Source organism: Littorina saxatilis, linkage group LG16 (assembly GCF_037325665.1).
Source record: "Littorina saxatilis isolate snail1 linkage group LG16, US_GU_Lsax_2.0, whole genome shotgun sequence".
NCBI classification, from domain to species: domain Eukaryota; kingdom Metazoa; phylum Mollusca; class Gastropoda; order Littorinimorpha; family Littorinidae; genus Littorina; species Littorina saxatilis.
The window spans coordinates 42,947,766-42,973,289 of NC_090260.1; the positions used below are offsets into that span (position 1 = coordinate 42,947,766).

The 25,524-nt window shown below is 41.9% G+C and overlaps 2 long non-coding RNA genes across 2 annotated transcripts in view; both read left to right on the forward strand.

Moving 5' to 3' along the window:
- The window catches only part of LOC138949675 (uncharacterized), a 349,293-nt gene that overhangs the window by 119,728 nt on the left and 204,041 nt on the right, over positions 1-25,524 (forward strand). The gene's annotated exons all lie outside the window — the stretch shown is intronic.
- LOC138949679 (uncharacterized) lies at positions 11-24,913 on the forward strand. The gene is made up of 2 exons (XR_011450397.1): positions 11-3,583; positions 24,747-24,913. It is a non-coding gene; the product is annotated as an uncharacterized lncRNA (long non-coding RNA).

The window sequence follows — 25,524 nt, forward strand, 5'->3', positions numbered from 1 at the left end:
GGGGGGGGGGGGGGGGGGGAGTTCGGACACCGAAGAGAGTCTGCACACAAAGTTGACTCTGAAATAAATTTCCGCCGAACCTGGGATCGAACTCGCGCTGACAACGGCCAACTGAATACAAATCCAGCACGCTACCAACTGAGCTATATCCCCGATTTTCTTGCATCGCATTTGCCAACACACTCGCGCAGAGCACTGACACAGTTTCAAGCTCTCATTCATGCATATATACGCCTTAACACACCTCTGCAACACCTGGCATACATCTTTTCTGTGTCAAGAACATCTGCCAGCAAAGTTTTTCACGAGACTGTGCATATCATGTACCACTACCACAGACTGCAGCCACTTGTTTTCTGGCCAGACAGGCAAAGTATAAAGACAAGTATACCGCCACAGTTCCTTCCCTATCCATGGAACAGAGTAGTGTCCATTATTGACTGTTTTGAAATATATTCATTGAGAGACCCTCCAGTGTTGATGCTATAGCGCTAGTGCACTCACCTGGTCTAACTACAAGCACAACAATACAATTAATATGGTGCGCCAAATTGATATTACTATCGTTAACTGTTATGTAGAGTTTCGAAACTATCGTTATCTGTTATATAGAGTTTCAGAAACTCTATATAACAGCTAACGATAGTTTTATCAAAAGCGCGTTGGTATCGTTCCCAAATGGGAAAACCCTGAAATGCCATTGCAAAACTGTCTTTTTGCTACAAAATGTAAATTTTAACTAGAAACATAATTTAAAAAACTACAACATTATTTAGTTAGTGACCGTTCTTCTGTTGTCGTCTTCTCAAATCATTGTTGAGTTTGTTTAATATTAGCTTTATCATTTGTACTTTCGGCCGTACCGTTTTTCACGTGTGCGGTTTGAAGACGGTAGGCCTACTGAATATTCGCGGAAAAGACCATGACGCATTACACAAAACAGTGGGGTTTTTTCAAAACAAACACAAAACAACGTGTTTCCCGAGTGACATCCCCCAAGGCGCGTTTTGGAAAACACTGCATGCTTTCGCATCGTGTACCGTTGCCCACTGCATGCATGCCAGCCGTATGTGTACAAACTGACCCGCACACAGCGCGGTAGCTAGAACGGGTCAAGCTGACACTGACCAATATTTCTGTGAAAACAGGAAGCGTCCTAGCTGTAATGAAGATTTGATTACTTGATTAAACGAAGCAGCGAAATGATGGACTTATCAGACGACAGTTAGTTGAATATGATCTACCAGGGATCGCGCTAGCTTTTTAAAAAACGCGTAAGTCATACGCAATGAAACGAAAAAAACGCGTCACGGACCAATATTTTTGCGTACTACGAAAACACGTACAGACACAAACAAAACACGCACGAAAGACTTAAAGACACTCCTTACCTAAATACGGCGAGTTTTCCTGTCGAACTCCGCGCACGCCTGTCGAATAACACCCCTGCTGTCTCCAACCTTCGGGCCTTGCGAGTTTGTTTCCCGCTCTAATACGACTAGACACACTTTCCGCCTTTTGGAAGCGCGAGATGGGAGAGCAGCTAATGTCTGTTTCATTATCCGACAAGACATTATCTGGTAATACCCTCGTTACGTTCGTTTGCGATACTTCGATGCAAAAAGAAACGGACTTTAGTTTTGACGCGCAGATTTCATGTGTGTCGTCACTTCTCGAGCCCTATAGTCAGTTTCAGGATCGGGTGATTATTAAGTCAGAGCAAAAGCGCTGCGTGAAGACAAGAAAAAGTTACAATATTTTTGCGTATGGCTTACGCGGCGCGGCGAAAAAAACGCGCCAACGACTTTTAAAATGCGTCAAATACGCAAAAATCGTGCGTAAACGCGATCCCTGATCTACTAAATCATGTTGTAGTAATTTAGTGCAAATTCGCTCGAACCAGAGACATGTCTCTGCTCGAACGAAACGTTCAGCAGCCATTTTGCCGGCATCAAAACATCCGACCACGCCATCGCTATTTTTAGAAACTCTATATAACAGTTAACGATAGTAATATCACTTGCGCGCACCATGCCGCCGTTTTGCGAAACCCTCGTTATCTGTTATTCATAGTTTTAGCAATAGCGCGCACAAACGCGCTATTGATATATTATAACTCTAAATAACAGTTAACGATAGTTTCGAAACTCTATTTAACAGTTAACGATAGTTTTGAAACTCTATATAACAGATAACGATAGTTTCAAAACTCTATATAACAGTTAACGATAGTTTCAAAACTCTATTTAACAGTTAACGATAGTTTTGAAACTATATAACAGATAACGATAGTTTTGAAACTCTATATATAAGTATAACAGTTAACGATAGTTTTAAAACCCTGTATAACTGTTAACGATAGTAATACCAATTTTGTGCACCATAAATTAAATACCTAATATCAATTACACCTCAAGGCCATATTTCTTTTATTTCTAAAGGGTGGGGTGGGCTTTCAAGTGACAAGCACATCACTGCAAATAGTGGGTATCTAGACAATATTGTACAAAATGATGTCATTTTGGCCGACAGGGGATTTGACATTAATGAACTAGTGGCTATGAGAGGTGCACAAGTGAAAATCCCTGCCTTTACAAGAAAGAAGAGTCATCTTACAGCTTATGAGATAGTCAACACGCAAACTAGCTAATCTGAGAATTTATGTTGAGCGAGTTATCGGTATTCTTTGGGGAAAGTACACAATTTTGAACTCTGATATTCTGACTGATCTTTTGTTTGCAAGGGAAGAGGAAGAAGTGGTAACACTGGACAAAATAGTCACTTTATCATCTGGGCTTGTCAATGTTTGCACAGCCTAGTGTTCAAACTGAAGGCATTGTTTAGACTAAAGAATATGTTAATTAAACTCCAGGGGTGTCGTTTGGATCGGCCCTTCGGCGAATCGCCGATTTTTTTTTTACTTTGGCCGAAACTTTCATGTACTTATCGGCCAAATGTCCGAAGAGTATTCGTCTGAATCGGCCAAGGTTTGTCCGGGTTTTTTATTGGTCAGGCTTTTGGGCGGGGATATAGCTCAGTTGGTAGCGCACTGGATTTGCATTCAGTTGGCCGCTGTCAGCGTGAGTTCGATCCCAGGTTCGGCGGAAATTTATTTCAGAGTCAACTTTGTGTGCAGACTCTCTTCGGTGTCCGAACTCCCCCCCCCCCCCCCCCCGTGTACACTACATTGGGTGTGCACGTTAAAGATCCCACGATTGACAAAAGGGTCTTTCCTGGCAAAATTGCTTAGGCACAGCCGGTTAATAATTGTCTACTCCCGCAGTGGGGCACTGCGGTTATGAAATTAAAGGCCCCTACTGTTTTTGGAACCGCAGGAGCTTTCTAGTTTGCTGTTAGGTAGATTTTTGGTTCCTCTTTCATGTCATGCTCTCTTTTTCTTCATGAATTCTTTTCTTTTTTCTGCCTTCTTGCTCATTCACCTGTATTTTTTCCAAAAATCTCTTCTCTTGTCGCTTGTCTCGCGATTCATGTATAGTTTAATCTGTTAGTGTTCTGATGTAAGTCCAGCAGTAGATAGGTTAAGCCTATTTTAACATACTGGAAACTGGTAATCTTCCAGTAGGTATTAATTTAGTTTTACTAAAGCCTGCTGGGACACAAATAATGGGTTAGTGCACTTGTAAACAGGAATCACTTGACAAGTGGCCCCCTTCATCCCCCCCCTTCCTCGTCCTGATATGGCTCTACGTAGTCGGCTGGACGTTAAGCAACAAATAAACAAACAAATAATTGTCTACCTATACCCGTGTGACTTGGAATAATAGGCCGTGAAAGGTAAATATGCGCCGAAATGGCTGCAATTACTGGCCGTATAAAATTTCATCTCACACGGCATTACTGCAGAGCGCCTAGAACTGTACCCACGGAATATGCGCGATATAAGCGTCATTGATTGATTGATTGATTGATTGATAAAACTGCTGCCGATGTACTTAGACAACTGACTGGCGTTTATTTTCTTCGTGAATACCAAGAACGAAACATCAGTGTTTTGAGCGCAAGCCATTGACAAAAACTATAGCTGCCAGAGTGGTTTCGACAAGGGAAACCACACTTTCTGCGGACCGCTCAGGCTCAGCGTTTGCGTTCGCCGAACATCATGTCGCAACCAAAAAAGAAGAAAAAAACTCAATTGATCAGTGGCCACGGTGTGCTACCCTTCGCCAAGGTAGGTGCTTCTGAAAAAAATAACAGCAACACCGCGAACGTGGACAGTGTGAGTGATAGGGGTAGTGTTGTCGAGTCGATGGAAGCAGACGACACAAGCTTAGCAGACGACAGTCACATTCACCGGCGTATCGACATCTGCTGAGATTGAAAAGCGACATCCAAATCGTGGTTTTCAAGCAAATTGGCTCACCCAAGGCCTACACCCATGGCTTAGCTATGAGGGTGGGTCCATGTTTTGCAAACTGTGCAAGAACGGTGGATGTAAAAATATTTTCACCAGGGGAGGTTGCCAAAATTTCAGCATTAACTGACCACCTCGCTAGCAAAGACCATGCCAGATCCATAGATGTGCTCGTGTATCAGGAAACCTTCAAAACAATGGATAAAATCACAATGTTATGTGACGGTGTCAGAGTGTGTTTATGTTTTATTGGTGTTTCACCAGTCATATTTCCAACTGAAAGGCTTGTCAAGATTGGAAGAGTTTTATTGTTTTACTTTCAAAACATTAAAGTTAAAGGTTTGAAAAAGTTTTAAAGAATTGGTGTCTTTGTGTTTTACTTAAATCAACAAAGCTGATTGTTTCAGTTGCAGTATGCAACATATGTTCTGTGTTCCTAAGACAATGATTACCTCTTGTGCTTCAATGTTGCGGTGACTTTCGATGAGCCAAAATAATGGCCGAAATTTTTTCAAAATGTCCTAAAGCATTCTGACAGTTTTGGCCAGATGTCCCAACATAAAAATGTCTAGCAACACCCCTGAACTGTGGTGTCTTGTATCTGATTCTGATGTCTCTCATGAGCAGTAGCTTCGTTGATGACACAACCATTTGTCGAGGATAGCGTAGGCACCCGGTCTGCTCCCCGCCTAAAAAAGGCCAGTGCCGTTCCGTCTTCGAGGGACTGCGTGGGTTTCATTTCGGAGTTTTCCTTCTCCTAGACGAGTTTCCTTCCATGGATGATGAGCCTCCTCTACCCTCGTTTTGAATTCAGAGTGGTCTTCTCTTAGGATAGCTGCCTGCCAGGGTTGACGAGCCTATCCTGCCCGGCTATTTGACCCATAGCTGGAGGTTGGTTCGTGGGCACCTGGGCGTTTCCACACACCGGTGGGCCCGCATGCCGCACGTCTAGGGGCCAACCTCCTCCGAGTCCTTGTAGTCTAGCCTGGGGCCTTGCGGTACCCAGTTTACGCCTGTCGCCGCGATGGAGGCACTACATAGGGCTTGTTGTGGAGAGGTTATTGTACTGGCAGGAGAGACTGACGCATTCTGCTCTCTTTTCGCATTGTCCTAAAAAGGACAGACGGTGCTAGCCAGCGGTGAGGGCTGAAAGCGAGAAGTGACAAGCACAAGACACTTCGCCAACACACTAGACACGTCACACAACCGTTTGGCAGGCATGAGCAGTAGCAATAGTCTTTCTGTTATTATGTTTTCACTGGACGGAATCTTGAATTTGAAGATAAAGGCATTGTTTAAAGAATGTGTTAATTAAACTGTGGTGTATTGTATCTAATTCTGATGCAGGTCTCACATGAGCAGTAGCAACAGTTTTTCTGTTATGTTTTCACTGGATGGAATCTTGAATTTGAATACACATACATGTATCATGTGTATATGATCTGACCTGCTGCTATTTCCTTCCATTTCAAGAGCAGATTTCACTCTTTCTATCACACACACACACACACACACACACACACACACACACACACACCACATTAACATACACTTTGAAATCATTTTGCATAAATGTGACATGTATTGACACAACTGACAAAGGTTGAATTATGCTGATTAACCTCAAAATAGCTCTACACAGGAAACAAGATAAGGAGCATTGCAAAATTGAAATGCGAGCACACATTTAAACTACCAATAACATGCAACTGCAAGCAACACTGAACATACCACTACCAGTATTGCAGGTATGAAGCCAAAGTGAAGAGAAGAACACTTTCACTAAATGTTCAAAATTGAAATAACATACTGTGGGCATGTGTCATTAACTATTCATTATGATAAATAGACCTGTGCGCTTTTTTGCAGAAATAAGTGTGTTCAATTTTGTTGTCATCAAAACAGAACTAGTTGATAATAGAAACTAACTTTCAGTTCCACTGCCAATTTAAACACTGTATTACTTGACTGTACTGATGCAGAACTACGCTGGACCACACACTCTTATGTGTTCCCTAAATCAAGCAGCCAATCCGTGTCACTGGAAACATTGAACAAGGAGAATGAACAATATACCTGGCTGAATAAGTTGATAATCAAACTGCTCATGATTCTTTGTTATTCACAGCAGTGGATGTAAAACAATCACAAAATAATGTCCTGTATGCATCATAATTTATACTTGTAGCACTTGACTTTGTATTGTGGTCGGTGATCCTAAACAAAATGTATGCCTACATCTGTGCATGATTTTACTTTAAGAATAAAATGAAACAGGAATGGAACAATTAATGACTTCTCTGTGAGTGTGAACTGTGATTTAAAACATTACATGCCCTCTTTTCTCTCCCTCTTTACAACTTTACTACTGGCCACTTTCTGTGTGTACAGTCATACATGATGTTTGTTTTCCCACACACATGAGCAAGCGAGTCTGGCATTGTCACTGTTTCTTGCTGCGTTTCACGGCTTGTGTTTGCAGCTGCTCCTGGTTCACATCCACTGCTTGTAGAGGCTCAGCTTCTCTGTCCAGCCAGTTTCCAACTAGCTCTGGAAAAACTGCGAGTCTGAACACTTTCAAAGCTTTCTCCACACACATTGCCCAAAAATCACAGTCAGGCAATACTCAGACAATAACTTTATCCACAGTAGTCCACACCATGAAATCGCAGTAGGAGGAACTGGTCATAACAATCTGGCACTGTACCGGTACTTGACTATTTAACTTTTAAGTATGGGTGGTCCTTGCGCAGACAAAGCATCCCCTCACTGTTAGATTCCAAACAGAAATGGCGGTCTGTCACACACACTCAACAGCTGACTCCTTGAAGGTGAAGGGACGTGTGTGCAGGTTTCTCCAACTCCGGCCATGCAGGTTTCTCCAACTCCGGCCATGCAGGTACAGTGTGCTGACAGTATGTTGCCATCAAAAGTGGCGATGGTCCAAGGAGAAAGTGCTGGTTCATTAAGGCGTTGTGAATGAAGAACCTGAAACATAAATTGAAGATCGCACAAATCAGCATTCAGCTAGGTCAATCGAATGAATATAACTCTAAGACGCACATAATGTCAATGTGCTTTACAACATTAACAATGAAAAGTAAACAAACAGATTTTTAACTGAATATGAACATGAAGCTCATTATAATTATATATAAATATAATATTTTGCAAGCTATTTCAAAATATAAATATATTCAAGACTATCTACAGCTTTTGTCGTAGTCAAAAATACAAACTAAAGCGAAGAATATATTAAAGACAAAGCCTCAACACAATATCCTGAACTGCAACTTACAAGTGAAATCTGCAACACAAGACAGAGAACACTCACGTTCATTCATTATTATATTTATAAACTGAAAGCACATTCTTACCTTTGCAGAAATGACAGAGTTTTGACAGCCATCAGGGCTGTAGCGCTTGACATCCCTCACCCAGCCAGAGACAAAAAGTCGGTAGGAATCGAAACGTTTGTAAGCTTTCAGCAACATGCACTCTTCTCAGTTCTTGCCAAGCACAAAATAATTTACGATGTTGATGTAACTCAGCTCTGGCAGATCGTCCGGATTTGCTGACCAGCACCTGGTTGGAATGTCATACGGATAATTCCCATCACTCTCCAAAATCTTCTGATGGTATCGCCGCCTCTCCTCTGGTAACAATCGCTCAGAATATGTTCGCTTCTTGCCCGGTCGCTGTTTCTCCATCTTGCTTTCAAGGCAAGGGAAGTCACTCCAGGAGGCATTGTTTCCCGTTTTTCAACGGTTCACAGCTGTTTTTACTTTTCTCTTTGAAATGAAACGATGAAAGGAAGAGAAATGGAAAGACAGGCATGTTGTTGGGACATAAACAGAACAGAGAACATAAGGGGAAAATACTGTGTTTCAACAACTTCAAGCAAGAAAATGCAAACACTAAACACTCCCGGCAGAGAAAACCCTTAATTGACCTTGACCTTTGACTGTGTTTGAGATCAGTTATTTTCGTACTCGGCTTGTAAAATAAACAAAATAATATCCAAACAACAGCTATTTTAAGATAAGAGTGTGTGGAGAGACCTTGTATTCAATTATAGTAATCACTGAAAGACATAAAACTTAGTTCAGAAGCGAATCCTAGAAACCCCTAAATAATGGAAAATGTCTTGGCTAAACAATTCATTGTTTACGTAAACAATGAATTGTTTACGTAAATAATTCATTGTTTACGTAAATAATGATTTATTTAGAAACATTGCTGATTGTTTATAAACAATGTATTATAAGTCTAAATAATATATTGTTTACGTAAATAAATCATTATTTACGTAAACAATGAATTATTTACGTAAATAATTCATTGTTTACGTAAATAATGATTTATTTAGAAACATTGCTGATTGTTTATAAACAATGTAATATAAGTCTAAATAATATATTGTTTACGTAAATAAATCATTATTTACGTAAACAATGAATTATTTACGTAAACAATGAATTGTTTAGGTAAATAATGAATGGTTTACGTAAATAAAAAATTATTTAGAATTGTTTTACATTGTTTATAAACAATTACTTATTTAGCACATGAGCTTCTAAATAATGATTATTTAGCTAAAACTGGTGAAAAAAACATGAAAAAGTATCCAAATAATTATTTGACAAACGGAATGCCATATGCGAATGCTGTCGAAGAATCTAACCGAAAGTAAACATTCTGGGAATCTACGCGCATCGGCCTTGACGCAAGTTCAATACTGAGCCAGTGAGCGCGCCGCGGCGAAGTTGGCCGCTGTAAGTCTCGCAGCGCTGGCTGGCTGAGCGAGTTGCGTGTCCATCCATATTAGGTCCAAGCCGCACCGTAGATCAGATTAGTAGGTGCTTGATTTTGGTATTTTGATTTTACATAACATTAAACCTTTCTTGGGGTTCATGGTCATGGCAACAGCCATAATAATATTATATCATGTATAATATTACATTTCAGCATATTTGAATTACATGTCATCATACCAAACTGTCATACATTTTTATTCCTACATCATTCTGATTGATCACAACCAAACCTACTATCAGTGGACACATCCAAATGTAAGCGCCTGTTCTTGACAACTTTTAATCGATCTAAAAATAGCAACTTGCTGGGCCCTTTGCCGCCAACAGACACTGTTTGGCCTGTAGGTAAAATGTACAATGTATTTTCTGATTTGTGCACAAAAGCTTTTTTTCTTTTTTCTTTTTTTTAACATAACAATGTTTAATGTCACTGTATGTTTAAAAGACCATGGTCATATTTGTAAAAAAAATGTTAAATTAGAAAATAAATAACATTTTGGTTCATGATTTTTCCTACACCTGTGCTAAAAATAAGAAATAAAAATGTCGGGTATATAAGTCACTCAAATACAGCTAGGTATGAATGGCTCGGTTTGAGTTTGTTGCAGTTGACCCTGCACAATGCGACATATCATGTTTTTGTTGAACAATTTTGACGTCACCCCTCCCATAGGGTGACGTATTTCACAACTTCCTGTGTTACACAAACTCTGTGATGACCAATTTTGACGTCACCCCTCCCATAGGGTGACGGATTTCACAACTTTCTACAGATGAACAATGTTGCCTTCACCCCTCCCATAGGGTGACGGATGTCACAACTTCCTGTGTACACAAACTGATGACGTATTTCACAACAAAATGGCGCTGCCCATGGTCAACCTCTAAACTATCCGTATAGAATGGGGGCGTCCTCGCCCCCATAACAAAGCTTCAAGTTTCAATGGGTTTATTGAAGTTTAACATTACATCGACTCTCCGATTTTCAGTGGCATGCAGCTTTAAGGCTGTTTCTGAAAAGACTGTACGTGAATTGATTGTCAGTTAACCAACAAAGAGCTGCGATCTTGACCCCATACCAACAGATCTACTTAAATCGTGTATTGATGAGCTTGCTCCTGTCATTACAAAACTTGTTAACGACTCGCTCGCCACTGGTTTGGTCGATGACATTCTTAAGCAGGCCATTGTCACACCACTTCTCAAAAAGCAAAACCTAGATCAAAATATTCCAAAGAATTACAGACCTGTTTCAAATCTGTCATTTGTTTCTAAAATCCTAAAAAAGCTGTTCTGCTTCAGCTACAGGACCATCGCTGCGCCAACAACCTTCTAGAGACATTCCAATCTACCTATTGTAAAAACCACAGCACGGAAACTAGCTGCTGTCCTTCGTGTAATGAACGGCCTTCAATCAAACGCTGACGATAGGCCTAGGCTAGTCTCTTTGCTGGCGTTGCTTGACCTGTCGGCCGTTTTTGACACGATAGACCGCAGTATCCTTCCCAGACGACTTGAAGTCACGTTTGGCATCACAGGCACTGCAATCGATTGGTTCGCCTCGTACCTGTCAAACCGCAGTCAGTGTGTACGCATTCTTGACTGTACCTCTCGTTTTTTCCCTCTGAAGTTTGGTGTCCCTTGATCAGGGCTCAGTTCTGGGGCCCATCCTTTTTAGGTTATACATGCAGCCCTTACGCAAGTCATCTGGCGACATAATTTATGGTTGATTTCTACAAACATGCAGATGACACGGAAATAGAGAAAGCTGCCCCTCCGGTTGATTTCCAAAAACTTACTGATGAGACCACACTGTGTGTCCAGGACGTAAAACAATGGATGAACAAAAATAAACTGAAATTAAATGACGACAAAACAGAACTCATGGCTGTAGGAAGTAAACATAGTCTGAAACAGGTATCGACCCATAATCTCGCCCTTGGTGAAGACTTTGTCCCATTTCAGTCTGCAGTACGTATGTAAGAAATGTTAAGTCCTTTGTGCTGGAAACTTGCATTCTCCCGGTAAGGTAATATATTGTACTACGTTGCAAGCCCCTGGAGCAAATTTGTGATTAGTGCTTTTGTGAACAAGAAACAATTGACAAGTGGCTCTATCCCATCACCCCCCTTCCCGGACCGGCACGGTTGGCCTAGTGGTAAGGCGTCCGCCCCGTGATCGGGAGGTCGTGGGTTCGAACCCCGGCCGGGTCATACCTAAGACTTTAAAATTGGCAATCTAGTGGCTGCTCCGCCTGGCGTCTGGCATTATGGGGTTAGTGCTAGGACTGGTTGGTCCGGTGTCAGAATAATGTGACTGGGTGAGACATGAAGCCTGTGCTGCGACTTCTGTCTTGTGTGTGGCGCACGTTATTATGTCAAAGCAGCACCGCCCTTATGGCCCTTCGTGGTCGGCTGGGCGTTAAGCAAACAAACAAACCCCTCTTCCCTCCGTCGCGATATAACCTTGAAAACGACGTTAAACATTAAATAAAGAAAGAAAGTCTGCAGTACAATACCGGGGAGTCTATCTTGATCAGGACCTCTCCCTGAACAAACACATTTCCCACCTCTGTCGGTCCTGCTATCTCCACTTACGCAAGATCAATGTCATTCGCCCACTCCTCTCAGTTACTTTTACTACTCAGCTAGTCTCCTCTCTTGTCCTGTCTAGGCTTGATTATTGCAACTCTGTTCCTTCTGGTGTCCCCTCAACCCTCCTCAGCCGCCTCCAAAAGGTTCAGAACTGTGCTGCTAGAGTTGTGCTTTGTAAGCCGGCCTCTCCTCAATAAGCTCCATTGGCTTCCCGTTGATGCCAGGGTGGAGTACAAAATTGCATGTCTCTCTTGTAGGCACTTTGAGAACACCCTTCCCCCATACCTATCATCAGTACTGAGCATCTACGAGCCCGCTCGCTCTCTCAGGTCCAGCTCTGAAAAGCTCCCCAAAGTATCAATGAAAACGTACGGAAAAAAATCCTTTCTGTTTGAATATCACTGCCCGCCGCATCCTGAACTCAGGTTTAAAAATAGGTCTCATTTTTTACCCCTGACACGATGCGTTGAGTTTCCTAGTCTAGCGAGGAAAACGATTGTTTACATACCTGGAGCTTTTCATGTGTTATTGATATAATCAAATTCGCGATCGTCGATAATGATTTTTGACTCACATGCGAAGCAAAAGTGAGTCTATGTACTCACCCGAGTCGTCCGTCCGTCCACGTTGGATATTTCTTGGACACTATTCAGTCTATCAGTACCAAATTTGGCAAGATGGTGTATGATGACAAGGCCCCAAAAAGCATACATAGCATCTTGACCTTGCTTCAAGGTCAAGGTCGCAGAGGCCATAAATGTTGCCTAAAAAACAGCTATTTTTCACATTTTTCCCATTTTCTCTGAAGTTTTTGAGATTCAATACCTCACCTATATATGATATATAGGGCAAAGTAAGCCCCATCTTTTGATACCAGTTTGGTTTACCTTGCTTCAAGGTCAAGGTCACAGGAGCTCTTCAAAGTTGGATTGTATACATATTTTGAAGTGACCTTGACCCTGAACTATGGAAGATAACTGTTTCAAACTTAAAAATTATGTGGGGCACATGTTATGCTTTCATCATGAGACACATTTGGTCACATATGATCAAGGTCAAGGTCACTTTAACCCTTATGAAATGTGACCAAAATAAGGTAGTGAACCACTAAAAGTGACCATATCTCATGGTAAAAAGAGCCAATAAGCACCATTGTACTTCCTATGTCTTGAATTAACAGCTTTGTGTTGCATGACCTTGGATGACCTTGACCTTGGGTCAAGGTCACATGTATTTTGGTAGGACAAATGTGTAAAGCATGTGAGTCGTATGGGCTTTGCCCTTCTTGTTCATGGTGTTGTGTAATTTTAAAATTACAAAGGAATTAATATGTAAGACAGTTTCAAGCGAGCTATCTTTCGCGGATGTACTTACTGTGCAAACAACTCTACATATGGCAAAAGTGTCACGTGATAATCAACTTTGGCTATGAAGCAGACGATACTTTGTCCGTAACCATTTGGGAGTGATGCAACAATATCACGGTCTCCTTCCCACAGCCGTCTCAGCATTTAAAGCGGCCGGTCTGCAATGACTTTCGTCTCGGTTGGGAGTTAACTGTGTATTCCTGTTGTAATAGATTCTGCGCAGAAACGAAGCATCCAGTCAGAGATAAAACTTGCGCTAGCCGTTGAAGCGATGATGTTCAGTATATGCCCGCCGCTGACCTTCGCAGTTGCTCTTCCCAATCTCAGTTCAAATCAAAACTAAAAACACACCTTTTCCACAAACATTTACCATAAAATACATTTTCAAGCCTGATCCGTTTCTGATGGTCACTTTTGTCCCATGATTGTACTGTACATAGTTTTTCATGTATGTGTTTTGCACGCGCGTTTGTGCGTATGTTTGTGATAATGTATTATTGTGCAATTTGGTTTATGTAGTGCGTGTGTGTGCCCGTGCGTGTGTTTGTGATAATGTTTTACAGAGCAACGAGTTATTCATTGATATGTGTGTGATTGCACGTTAAATAATGTTATGTTGTCGTAGTTTTTTGATTGTACAGCGCTTTGAGCAGGGTTAAACCCTGGATATATGCGCTATAGAAATATTATGCATTATTATTTTGGTGCTCACGACAACACCAGATTTTGATTGGATTTTGTTGAAGTCATCGCTGCGATATTGCTTTGAATATCACCGCATTTTGCGACAGTTAAAACATCATGTTAGACCATGTGTGTGTGTGTGTGTGTAAGTGTGAGGTTTATGCGACTGTTTGCATGCGCTGTGATTATGAGCGTCAGTGTGAATGCCCCTGCTAAGGAGCCTTCTGTGTATTTAGATTCTTTTTGTTTTGCTTGTGTTTTTTAGTCATGCTTCTAGCTTGACTCGCATGCGACTTTCCGTGGTGGTGGTTTCCCCTTTTTCTGATCTCCTTCTCACCTCTTTTCTTGCACTTTTCTCACTTTTGTCCCTATTTGTTCCCATTTTGCAACCACCTCTGTAGGTTCGCGTGCGGGTCTAGCTCGCTCTTTATCTTTTATTTTTCTTTATTAAGTATGAGCGTCCTGGTACGACCTTTGTTTTTGTTGTACTGACTTTAAATTTTGTAACGAACTAATTTATAAACAAGGTAGTGTGGCCGGCGTTTTTCTGATATTAATTTCATGTGCCTGTATGGCTCACGCTGGACAGCCTATGGAGTTTTTCCCCGGAGAGCACGGGACGCATGTTTTGCAACAGTAATATTGTAGTAACGCGCAGTATTTTTAGTTCACCTCTGTGGTGGATAGCCTGTATTCGTCGTCACTTACTGGGAAGCCGTTCACGGAACAAGATGTTTTAGGATAGATAGATTTTTTTGCTCTGTTCCGGGGCCCAGTGTTTTCTGCCAGCCTCCAGTTTTGTTTTAAGTTATTTTGTAGTTCAGGTTCAGTTGCTCGCCTTGAGTCTGTTTTAGATTATTGATGCTGTCAAAGGCGAGTATCCATTTCTGACTATGTTTCTTTTATTTACCGAATTCGTGTAATTTTCGTTTCGAATCTTTGTTTGTTATGGCTTTCTGTCCGTTTCTGTGTCTTCTGTCCGTTTCTGTGTCTTCTGTCCGTTTCTTTGTCTTCTGTCCGTTTCTGTGTCTTCTGTCCGTTTCTGTGTCTTCTGTCCGTTTCTTTGTCTTCTGTCCGTTTCTGTGTCTTCTGTCCGTTTCTTTGTCTTCTGTCCGTTTCTGTGTCTTCTGTCCGTTTCTGTGTCTTCTGTCCGTTTCTTTGTCTTCTGTCCGTTTCTGTGTCTTCTGTCCGTTTCTTTGTCTTCTGTCCGTTTCTGTGTCTTCTTTCCGTCTCTGTGTCTTCTGTCCGTTTCTTTGTCTTCTTTCCGTCTCTGTGTCTTCTGTCCGTTTCTTTGTCTTCTTTCCGTTTCTGTGTCCTACGTTTATTCTATGTAGGGTTTTTCTAACATATTTTTGTCTTGGTGATTTTTTATTGATTTGCCGCCATCTTGTTTCGGCCGCCATTTTGTCGTCCATCTTTGATGTTTATGTTTTTAGGACATCTTTGATGTTTAGTTTGATGTTTCGAATTCTAAGTTTAGTTTTTTCTTTTCTATCAGTTTCCACCGCTCCGCGCTTCTCGCTCCGCGCTCCGCGCTTCTCGCTCCACGCTCCGCGCTTCTCGCTCCATGCTCCACGCTTCACACTCTACTGTTCTGCACTCTCACTCAAGCTAGTCATTTCTACTTCACATTTTAGCTTTAATTCACATTCTAAACTTAGATCAGTTTTTCCGCCACGCTCCTATATAGGTTACTTAGCTGTCCATAGGTTTATGTTTAGCTTTGTATAGATTGATATTACGAGCTGATTCCTGATTCCTATGACATTGACAAGTATGACCATATCCACAATAAAACTTTAATTAATTTTCCAGTTCTAGTGTTCGTTTTGTTTTGTGAGCGCGTCGGTTCTTTGTAGCACCAAAATTACATCCTCCAGAATTTACATAAGTCATCTTAAAATCTTACAGCAACTCAAGGGCAAGCACAGTCAGTGATGATGCTTATTGCTTCAAATGCTCATGTTATAAGTTAATCTTAGTAGTGTACTTATGTTTGATGATATGCTTAATTACCCCCGCGGGTTAGGGGGAAGAATTTACCCGATGCTCCCCAGCATGTCGTAAGAGGCGACTAACGGATTCTGTTTCTCCTTTTACCCTTGTTAAGTGTTTCTTGTATAGAATATAGTCAATGTTTGTAAAGATTTTAGTCAAGCAGTATGTAAGAAATGTTAAGTCCTTTGTACTGGAAACTTGCATTCTCCCAGTAAGGTAATATATTGTACTACGTTGCAAGCCCCTGGAGCAAATTTTTGATTAGTGCTTTTGTGAACAAGAAACAATTGACAAGTGGCTCTATCCCATCTCCCCCCTTTCCCCGTCGCGATATATGTAACCTTGAATGGTTGAAAACGATGTTAAACACCAAAGAAAGAAAGAAAGTCAAGCAGTATGTAAGAAATGTTAAGTCCTTTGTACTGGAAACTTGCATTCTACCAGTAAGGTCATATATTGTACTACGTTGCAAGCCCCTGGAGTCATTTTTTGATTAGTGCTTTCGTGAACAAGAAACAATTGACAAGTGGCTCTATCCCATCTTTCCCCCCCCCCCCTTTTCCCGTCACGATATAACCTTGAATGGTTGAAAACGACGTTAAACACCAAATAAAGTAAAGATAATATGCTTAATGATCGTGTGTTTGTCTTAATAGAAAGGCGATGTGGTGGCAACATATTTTTTTCCTTGTTCGTGTGAAATGAAAATGGACATTAAAGTTGTCTTATCTTATCTTATGTTACAGACATGCTGTAACATGCAACACATCAAGTTATGATGGAGTTAAAGCTTTGGTTTAACTCAGTCCAAGTAACCTCATGTTATTGTAGACTTACAAAACTCCTTGTGTTGGTGGTGTCACAGCTTCCTTGTAATTTTATTAACATCATGTTATTGCTGGTGTAACATGCAGCACCCCATGTTTTGTTGGTGTTACAGCTTGCTCAAATCCCTATTAACACCATGTTATGTTGGTGTTACAGCTTGCTCAAATGCCTATTAACACCATGTTATGTTGGTGTTACAGCTTGCTCAAATGCCTTTTATTTCCGCCCTGATATGGCCCTTCGTGGTCGGTTGGGCGTTAAGCAAACAAGCAAACAAAATTGCCTATTAACACTATGTTATGTTGGTGTTTCAGCTTGCTCAAATGCCTATTAACACCATGTTTTGTTGGTGTTAGGCTTGCTTGTAAAAAACAACAACCCCACCATGTTTTGGCGTTCACATCATTGTTTTCACCTGGATGGAATCATGTGTCGGAAAGGAAAGCATGATGTTTGGAAATTGTGTGTGGGTTTCATGTTTGGATATTGCACTTTGCTGACTTGTCACAGGTTAATTTACATTTAATATCAGTTTTAACTGCATCATCCCTAACACATTATGTAAACATCTTAACATTTACACTTTGGTTGTAAAAGTATTGCACTTTATTCAAACAGGAAAAAGTTGGCCTAGTGGTAAGGCGTCCGCCCCGTGATCGGGAGGTCGTGGGTTCGAACCCCGGCCGGGTCATACCTAAGACTTTAAAATTGGCAATCTAGTGGCTGCTCCGCCTGGCGTCTGGCATTATGGGGTTAGTGCTAGGACTGGTTGGTCCGGTGTCAGAATAATGTGACTGGGCGAGACATGAAGCCTGTGCTGCGACTTCTGTCTTGTGTGTGGCGCACATTATATGTCAAAGCAGCTCCGCCCTGATATGGCCCTTTGTGGTCGGCTGGGCGTTAAACAAACAAACAAACAAACAAACAGGAAAAAAAACAAAAACATGCAGACGGTGATAAACCGAATGACACAAGTAACAACCATGTTGTTTTGTTTTGTTGTAGGTGTGCGTCAGGCATGGGAATTGAAAAAAGTAAAAAAGGCTGAAAATGTTTAAAGGCACAGTAAGCCTCCCGTAAACCATCACAGATACCGTCAGGCTTTTACACACAGTACAAATACCCTTCCATTTGAACACTCACCGAACAGGAACATCCTAGGTGCCGTACGTGAAGAGCGAGCAGTTTTCAAAGAATTAATTTTTCGGATTGAGACCATCTCAATTGGACCCATCCTGAACTCAGGTCAAAAATGAGTCACTTCCCTTCAACTGGCTATAGCCGTTGAGCGATGATTGTACGTTTTGGCGCTAGACCTAACTTTTAAAATCTAAATAATAAATTGACAGCTTGTTACACAAACATTCTTAAATCCTAAAAGAATTATTTTTTCATCAAGACAAGATCTCAGTACAATTCGAAGATTTAAAAGTTTGAAAAAAGAAAAGCCCAGAAGCAGGGTCACGCAAGGTCGTTGTTTTCGTAGCAGACGACGGTTTATAGGCAGTCAAAAGCCATCGCTTGAGTTCTTATGAACCCCATTCGTTTGTTTCGTGAAAAGTCAGAGGTACATAATACAGTACTCCCCGGTTAACGTCACTACCGTTTAAGGTCACACCTCTGATAACATCTATCAGGGTGTTGGTCCCGACCTAAAGCTTTCTTTGTATGACTAAGAAAACCTCGCTTAGCGTGACCTCGGATACGGGAACACCTCTTTTTAGGTGACCCCCGTTCTGGTCTCTAAATGCAGAAGACCACCGCTTAAGATCAAGCGAAACTGAAACGGAAAAAAATCTGCGGCCTTGACAGAGTTTTTTTTTCCATATGACGTCAAAAGAGAAGTGACGCACAAATGTAAACGTCATCAGATTATTTGGCCCGATTATTTTACCCCAAAGAGAAGGATGAGGATATCTTTCGCCAATAAAACTTGGAAAATAGTTCCCGCCAAAAAAGTCGCTGAACCAATCAAATTGCCAACGGAAACTACTTTGACAGAGTGAGACCCGTGGATGATGACAGATGTAACTGCAGTGTGCCCGCTCCCCTTCTGCAGAGGCAGTGAGGCTAGAATTGACCTCATGTTGTAATGCATGTCATAAGCGATATTTGAGTAGTGCCAATTTTAGGCCCAAATAAAAGACATTGTCATCATTTTCACGAGTTTTCATTCACAAGCACCTGGGAAATAAATCTCATGTTCCCCAGGCAATAAATCCCCGGTTACCATAGTTGCAGGAAGCAGGTTATACATGGATAATCAAAAGCAAACCCAATAGAAACGCTCGGGGATTCTTCGGCTCTTTTCATTGGTGTTTCCCCAGACCTAAACAGACGACACGACACTGCTTTGCAAAGTTCCAAAAACGAACTGGCAAACTGGCAAAAGTAAACAAATAGGCAATAAATTAAATCACCAAAAGAATAGATGCCTTCACCAAAAGAATTGCTTAGTTAGCAAAAGATATTCCAACAAAAAATCGGATGTTTCCACCCACAAAATAGATGCTTCTAGCAAAAAAATGACTGATTCTACCAAAAAAAGAAATGAGACTTGCAACAGAATTCTCAACAAAAAACCGAATTATTTCAACAACAAAATAGCTACTGTCAGCAAAAAATATAAAGTTTAGTGTACTTTCAGAGACAAAATAGTGTCACTCCATATCAACATAATCATAATTGTACGTCCAAAGAAAGTTAAATGAAAATGATAAAATCAGTGTACAGAGCAGTCAAGATCAGTGTGTTCACTGCCTGATAAGCGCTGGTCTCGACAGCTTTGGGCGCCCGCGCTTTCGCTTCTGGCCGATTGGGATGGTCTTGGCCTGGGCAGGGGGGGTTGGTCACCTCCAGACGAATCTCCATGCCCATGGAATGATGACACACGTAGCACTTGAGGAACTCCGGACAGTTGCATTGTTTTCGTTGATCGTAATCTTCCACTCCGACATGTGGCATACTCCTCGAAGTCAGCCCAGGACGATGATTCAACCTTTTCTTCGGTCTCTCGGATGGCAGTCTTGAGCTCCTTTTTCAGGGTTGAAGATCCCACGAAGATCGTGTTCCCAGTCTTCAGCGACTCAGCTGGTGACGTTGCCCACTGAAACGCTGTTGTCCACATTTTCAGTGTGCGATGTGGTGCTTCGGCAATCTCGGTGTGCTCTGCGGTTGCATTTGGTGCTCGTTCCATAGACCAGTTCTTTGCAATGTCATTCTCAACAACTCTTGACATTTCCAGCCTCTCTCTCAAAGTGTTTCACTGTGTTGGAGAATGACTATCCATTTTTTTTTTTGAACTATATTTTCTTTTGCCTGAAGTAGTCAATTTTTTGCCTGATTATATTTTCTTTTGCCTGAGTATATTTGCTTTTGCCAGTTTATTTTATTTTTTGTTCAGACAGCAATTCTTTTGGCGGATCAAATTTTGTTTTGGTACTTTAATTCTTTGTCACTCAAGCCATCTTTTCTTTTGGTGAAAGCATCTATTTTTTTGGTAGAACCATCTCTTCTTTTGGTTCATTAAACGGGTGCCAAAACAAAACTACTTCATGAAAGGTCATAAATTTATTAAAAACAAAAGAAACCTAGCGATATGTTTTGTCTTCTTACAGAGTCATGGAGTGCGTGTATCTGTGTTTCGATACACAGACGTTCGGAGAAACACGAACGTCAAGTTCAAGTAAAACGACCCCTGACACACACATTTTGACCCGTGCACAAGACGTTGTATCGATAAACGAAGCACAAATAAGAAACTATAATAAAAACAAAGAAAATAGCAACAAGATATGCAAACATCTAACAAAGCCGAGCAAGCAGAATGACAGGTCTAATGAAAAACAAAGAGGTACTGAGTCGGAAACAAGATCGCGATTCTTTCTTTCGCTGCACGACGCAAATCTTCTGTGACCTTTGACCAAACGTAGCTTCCACATTCGATCACTCAGCTTAATATTTACAACAGAAAGCCGAGGGGGTGGAATACCGAGATGAACCTACAGAACTGTGCATCCTCAAACCTGACATATTCATCCCAACATTTAATGAACTCAAAAACACAGAAAGTTGCTTTCACACGCCAGCTTTGATTGCCAGTGGTTATTAAACCGGGACTCGTGTGGTTACCAGCACGGAACCCGTGTTTCAATGCATGGCTCCCTGGGTTGATTGTGCACTTATTTTCTCACTACCAAGATGATGACAAAAACGATGTTTGGTGGTTTGTTGACAGACCAGCTTTTTTGTCGGTCCGAGGCCGAGGGAACATATCGTCTTTTGTTTCATATTTATTGACCCCCCCTACTCTCTCTCTCTCTCTCTCTCTCTCTCTCTCTCTCTCTCTCTCTCTCTCTCTCTCTCTCTCTCTCTCGATCTCCCTCTTTTTAACTCTATGTCTCTCTCTCCGTCTCCTCTCTTTATCTCTGTCTGTCATGATCAGTTTGTCTGTGTCTCTCCTCTCTTTCTATGTCTGTCTGTCTTACCTCACCTCCTCTCTCTATCTCTCTCTCTCTCTCTCTCTCTCTCTCTCTCTCTCTCTCTCTCTCTCTCTCTCTCTCTCTCCCTCTCTCTCCCTCTCTCTCCAATGCAGCTGATGGTCTCTGTGTCAGTGTCAGTATGTCAGTGTGTGTCTCTCTCTGGATCTGCCCATTATCACGTCATTGACTTTCAATTGGCGGGAAGTCTTTTATGGGGCCTCAAACTAAACTCTGATCTCCTCGGATAAGATCATTTTTTTGACTCACATGCGAAGCAAAAGTGAGTCTATGTACTCACCCGAGTCGTCCGTCCGTCCGTCCGGCCGGCCGGCCGGAAAACTTTAACGTTGGATATTTCTTGGACACTATTCAGTCTATCAGTACCAAATTTGGCAAGATGGTGTATGATGACAAGGCCCCAAAAAACATACATAGCATCTTGACCTTGCTTCAAGGTCAAGGTCGCAGGGGCCATAAATGTTGCCTAAAAAACAGCTATTTTTCATATTTTTCCCATTTTCTCTGAAGTTTTTGAGATTCAATACCTCACCTATATATGATATATAGGGCAAAGTAAGCCCCATCTTTTGATACCAGTTTGGTTTACCTTGCTTCAAGGTCAAGGTCACAGGAGCTCTTCAAAGTTGGATTGTATACATATTTTGAAGTGACCTTGACCCTGAACTATGGAAGATAACTGTTTCAAACTTAAAAATTATGTGGGGCACATGTTATGCTTTCATCATGAGACACATTTGGTCACATATGATCAAGGTCAAGGTCACTTTGACCCTTATGAAATGTGACCAAAATAAGGTAGTGAACCACTAAAAGTGACCATATCTCATGGTAGAAAGAGCCAATAAGCACCATTGTACTTCCTATGTCTTGAATTAACAGCTTTGTGTTGCATGACCTTGGATGACCTTGACCTTGGGTCAAGGTCACATGTATTTTGGTAGGAAAAATGTGTAAAGCATGTGAGTCGTATGGGCTTTGCCCTTCTTGTTCTACTGGAATTGATCTTATCCGAGGATCGGTTAACGTGTCCCTCGGATAAGATCACGATTTTTTTTGGTCCCAAGGGGGGTCACCTTATCCGAGGAGTACTGTAACGTGCTATTGCAGATAAGCTCACAGCGAGCCGCATTCAAATTACAAACTGACGACTGCATTGTGAAAAAGGGAAACTGGATCACACGGGTTCACGATGGCTCAGGGGTAAGATAAACCACGCAAAAATAAATTCTTTGAAAATTGCTCGCTCTTTACGTAGGGCACCTAGGATGTTCCCGTTTGGTGAGCGCTCAAATGAAAGGGTGTTTGTACTGTGTGTAAAAGCCTGACAGTATCTGTGATGGTTTACGGGAGGCTTACTGTGCCTTTAAGTAATAGCTAGTAATGTCGAGGGTGCAAAGCGCCTAGCCTTACTACTACTACTGCATAATATTACCAGGAAAGACCCTTTTGTCAATCGTGGGATCTTTAACGTGCACACCCCAATGCAGTGTACACGAAGGTACCTCGGTTTTTCGTCTCATCCGAAAGACTAGCACTTGAACCCACCATCTAGGTTAGGAAAGGGGGGAGAAAATTGCTAACGCCCTGACCCAGGGTCGAACGCGCAACCTCTCGCTTCCGAGGCAAGTGTGTTTACCACTCGGCCACCCAGAGTCGGTTTCTATGACTTTTTTTGTGTGAAAAGCTTTGTTTCTTCGTGTTTCTATGACTTTTTTTGTGAAAAGCTTTGTTTCTTCGTGTTTCTATGACTTTTTTTGTGAAAAGCTTTACTCATTCTGTAAACCTCCTGTTAGGCGGAGTGGGGCTTTAAACAAGACAGGCAAAGAAAACTGACTGTTTTGGAAGAAAATTGATTGTGTGTTTTCTTGACAAATAAGATATGAGATTTTTCGATCTCCCAGGTCAACTTATGTGCAGACCTGCTAGTGGCTTATCCCCCTTCGTGTGTACACGCAAGCCAAAGACCAAGTGCGCACGGAAAAGATCCTGTAATCCATGTCAGAGTTCGATGGGTTATAGAAACACAAAATACCCAGCATGCTTCCTCCGAAAGCGGCGTATGGCTGCCTAAATGGCGGGGTAAAAACGGTCATACACATAAAATTCCACTCGTGCAAAAACACAAGTGTACATGGGAGTTTCAGCCCACGAATGCAGAAGAAGGAGGATTTACTCTCAAATACCGGTAGATGCAAAGCTAAGTCTCCCCCCTCCCTCCGAACACACACATTCTGCTATAATTATGTGAGTTGGCGTAAGAATGTTATTTAATCGAAAATTTCAAAAATAAATTTTCATTTAATTAATATACTTACCCAAATCACATAGTAAATACCCTCCCTACCTACCCCGCAAACGTTTTAATGTTTTGAAGGTGGTGTTTCAGTGGGAATGATTATACCGGTAGGGGAGGTAACTAACATGGTCTTGACAACAAGACTTTGTTTTGTTTTGGGAGTTACCTCCCCCTGTTACCAGGGTCTGTACTTCAATGTCTTAGCATCAAACGGAAGTTAATGCCATACAGGGTGGGCCATAAAAAGTGTCCACATTTAATTCCCGACCGGCACGGTTGGCCTAGTGGTAAGGCGTCCGCCCCGTGATCGGGAGGTCGTGGGTTCGAACCCCGGCCGGGTCATACCTAAGACTTTAACATTGGCAATCTAGTGGCTGCTCCGCCAGGCGTCTGGCATTATGGGGTTAGTGCTAGGACTGGTTGGTCCGGTGTCAGAATAATGTGACTGGGTGAGACATGAAGCCTGTGCTGCGACTTCTGTCTTGTGTGTGGCGCACGTTGACTGTTCCCGCAGTGGGGCACTGCGGTTATGAAATTAAAAGCCCCTCCTGTTTTTGGAACCGCAGGAGCTTTCTAGTTTGCTGTTAGGTAGATTTTTGGTTCCTCTTTCCTGTCATGCTCTCTTTTTGGCTCACGTAAGTGTAGCCTATGCGATCGTAACTTTGTCTGTCTGTGCGTGCGTGCGTGCGTGCGTGCGTGCGTCTGTGCGTGTGTATGTCTGTGGTAGAAACTCTAACATTTGAAGACGTCACATTACATTGACGTCACATTATGACGTAAGAGGGTCACGCGAAGGAAGTACTGAAAGTCTCGGTCATTATTATTTTGAGCGCGCCGAGACTAGTTGGCAGTCGTGTCCTTGTAAGTAGGCTACATGCAGACAGACAGATCTAGATCTAGTGTCTCGCTTTCTTGCAGTTTCACCTATGCTCTTTCTGTGTGTGTGTGTGTGTGTGTGTGTGTGTGTGTGTGTTTGTGTTTGTGTGTGTGTGTGTGTGTGTGTGTGTGTGTGTGTGTGTGTGTGTGTGTGTGACGGAGTGATTGAGTTTGTGTTACTGTTTGTCGATTTCTTACGTGAGCCTTGATGGCTTCGCCTCTTGTTCTTCATGAATTCTTTTCTTTTTTCTGCCTTCTTGCTCATTCACCTGTATTTTTTCCAAAAATCTCTTCTCTTGCCGCTTGTCTCGCGATTCATGTATAGTTTAATCTGTTAGTGTTCTGATGTGGGTCCGGCGGTAGATGGGTTAAGCCTATTTCAACATACTGGAAACTGGTAATCTTCCAGTAGGTATTAATTTAGTTTTACTAAAGCCTGCTGGGACACAAGTAATGGGTTAGTGCATTTGTAAACAGGAATCGCTTGACAAGTGGCCCCCTTCATCCCCCCTTCCTCGTCCTGATATGGCTCTGCGTTGTCGGCTGGACGTTAAGCAACAAATAAACAAACAAACAAACGTTGACTGTCAAAGCAGCACCGCCCTGATATGGCCCTTCGTGGTCGGCTGGGCGTTAAGCAAACAAACAAACAAACAAAATTTAATTCCCGAGGACCACTGTCGAATGGAACAATCTCCCATCAGATGTTGTCGAGGCCCCCTCCTATAATGCCTTCTGCTTGAGGGCAATGAGGGCCATACAGGCACAGTAACCGCCCTCCCCCTGCCCCACCTTTTTTTTTCTTTTTTAATTTTTTTTTTTTTTAATCTAGGACACACACTTGCACTTCGCCAACATAATGGTCAATTCATTGATCGCTGAACATTATTGGAAGAAGAAGAAGAATTTGTTAATATTTTTCCTGTAAAGTGATATTTTCTTTTCTGTTTCAGATAAAATTTGAGACAAGCATCTTAGAATTCTTTTAAAGCCTGAATGGATCGCATTCCAGTACAGGAAAGGACCAAAATCGTTGAACTTTACTTTGCTACCAATTCTGTGGTTCTCGCCCAGCACGCTTTTCGGAGAGAGTTCCCTGGCACACACTGTCCATGCCTTTGCCAATTGCGCACAACACTGTTACTTTTTCGCGGCTCAGTGGTGGCTGGATGTGTTCATGGGGCTGATTA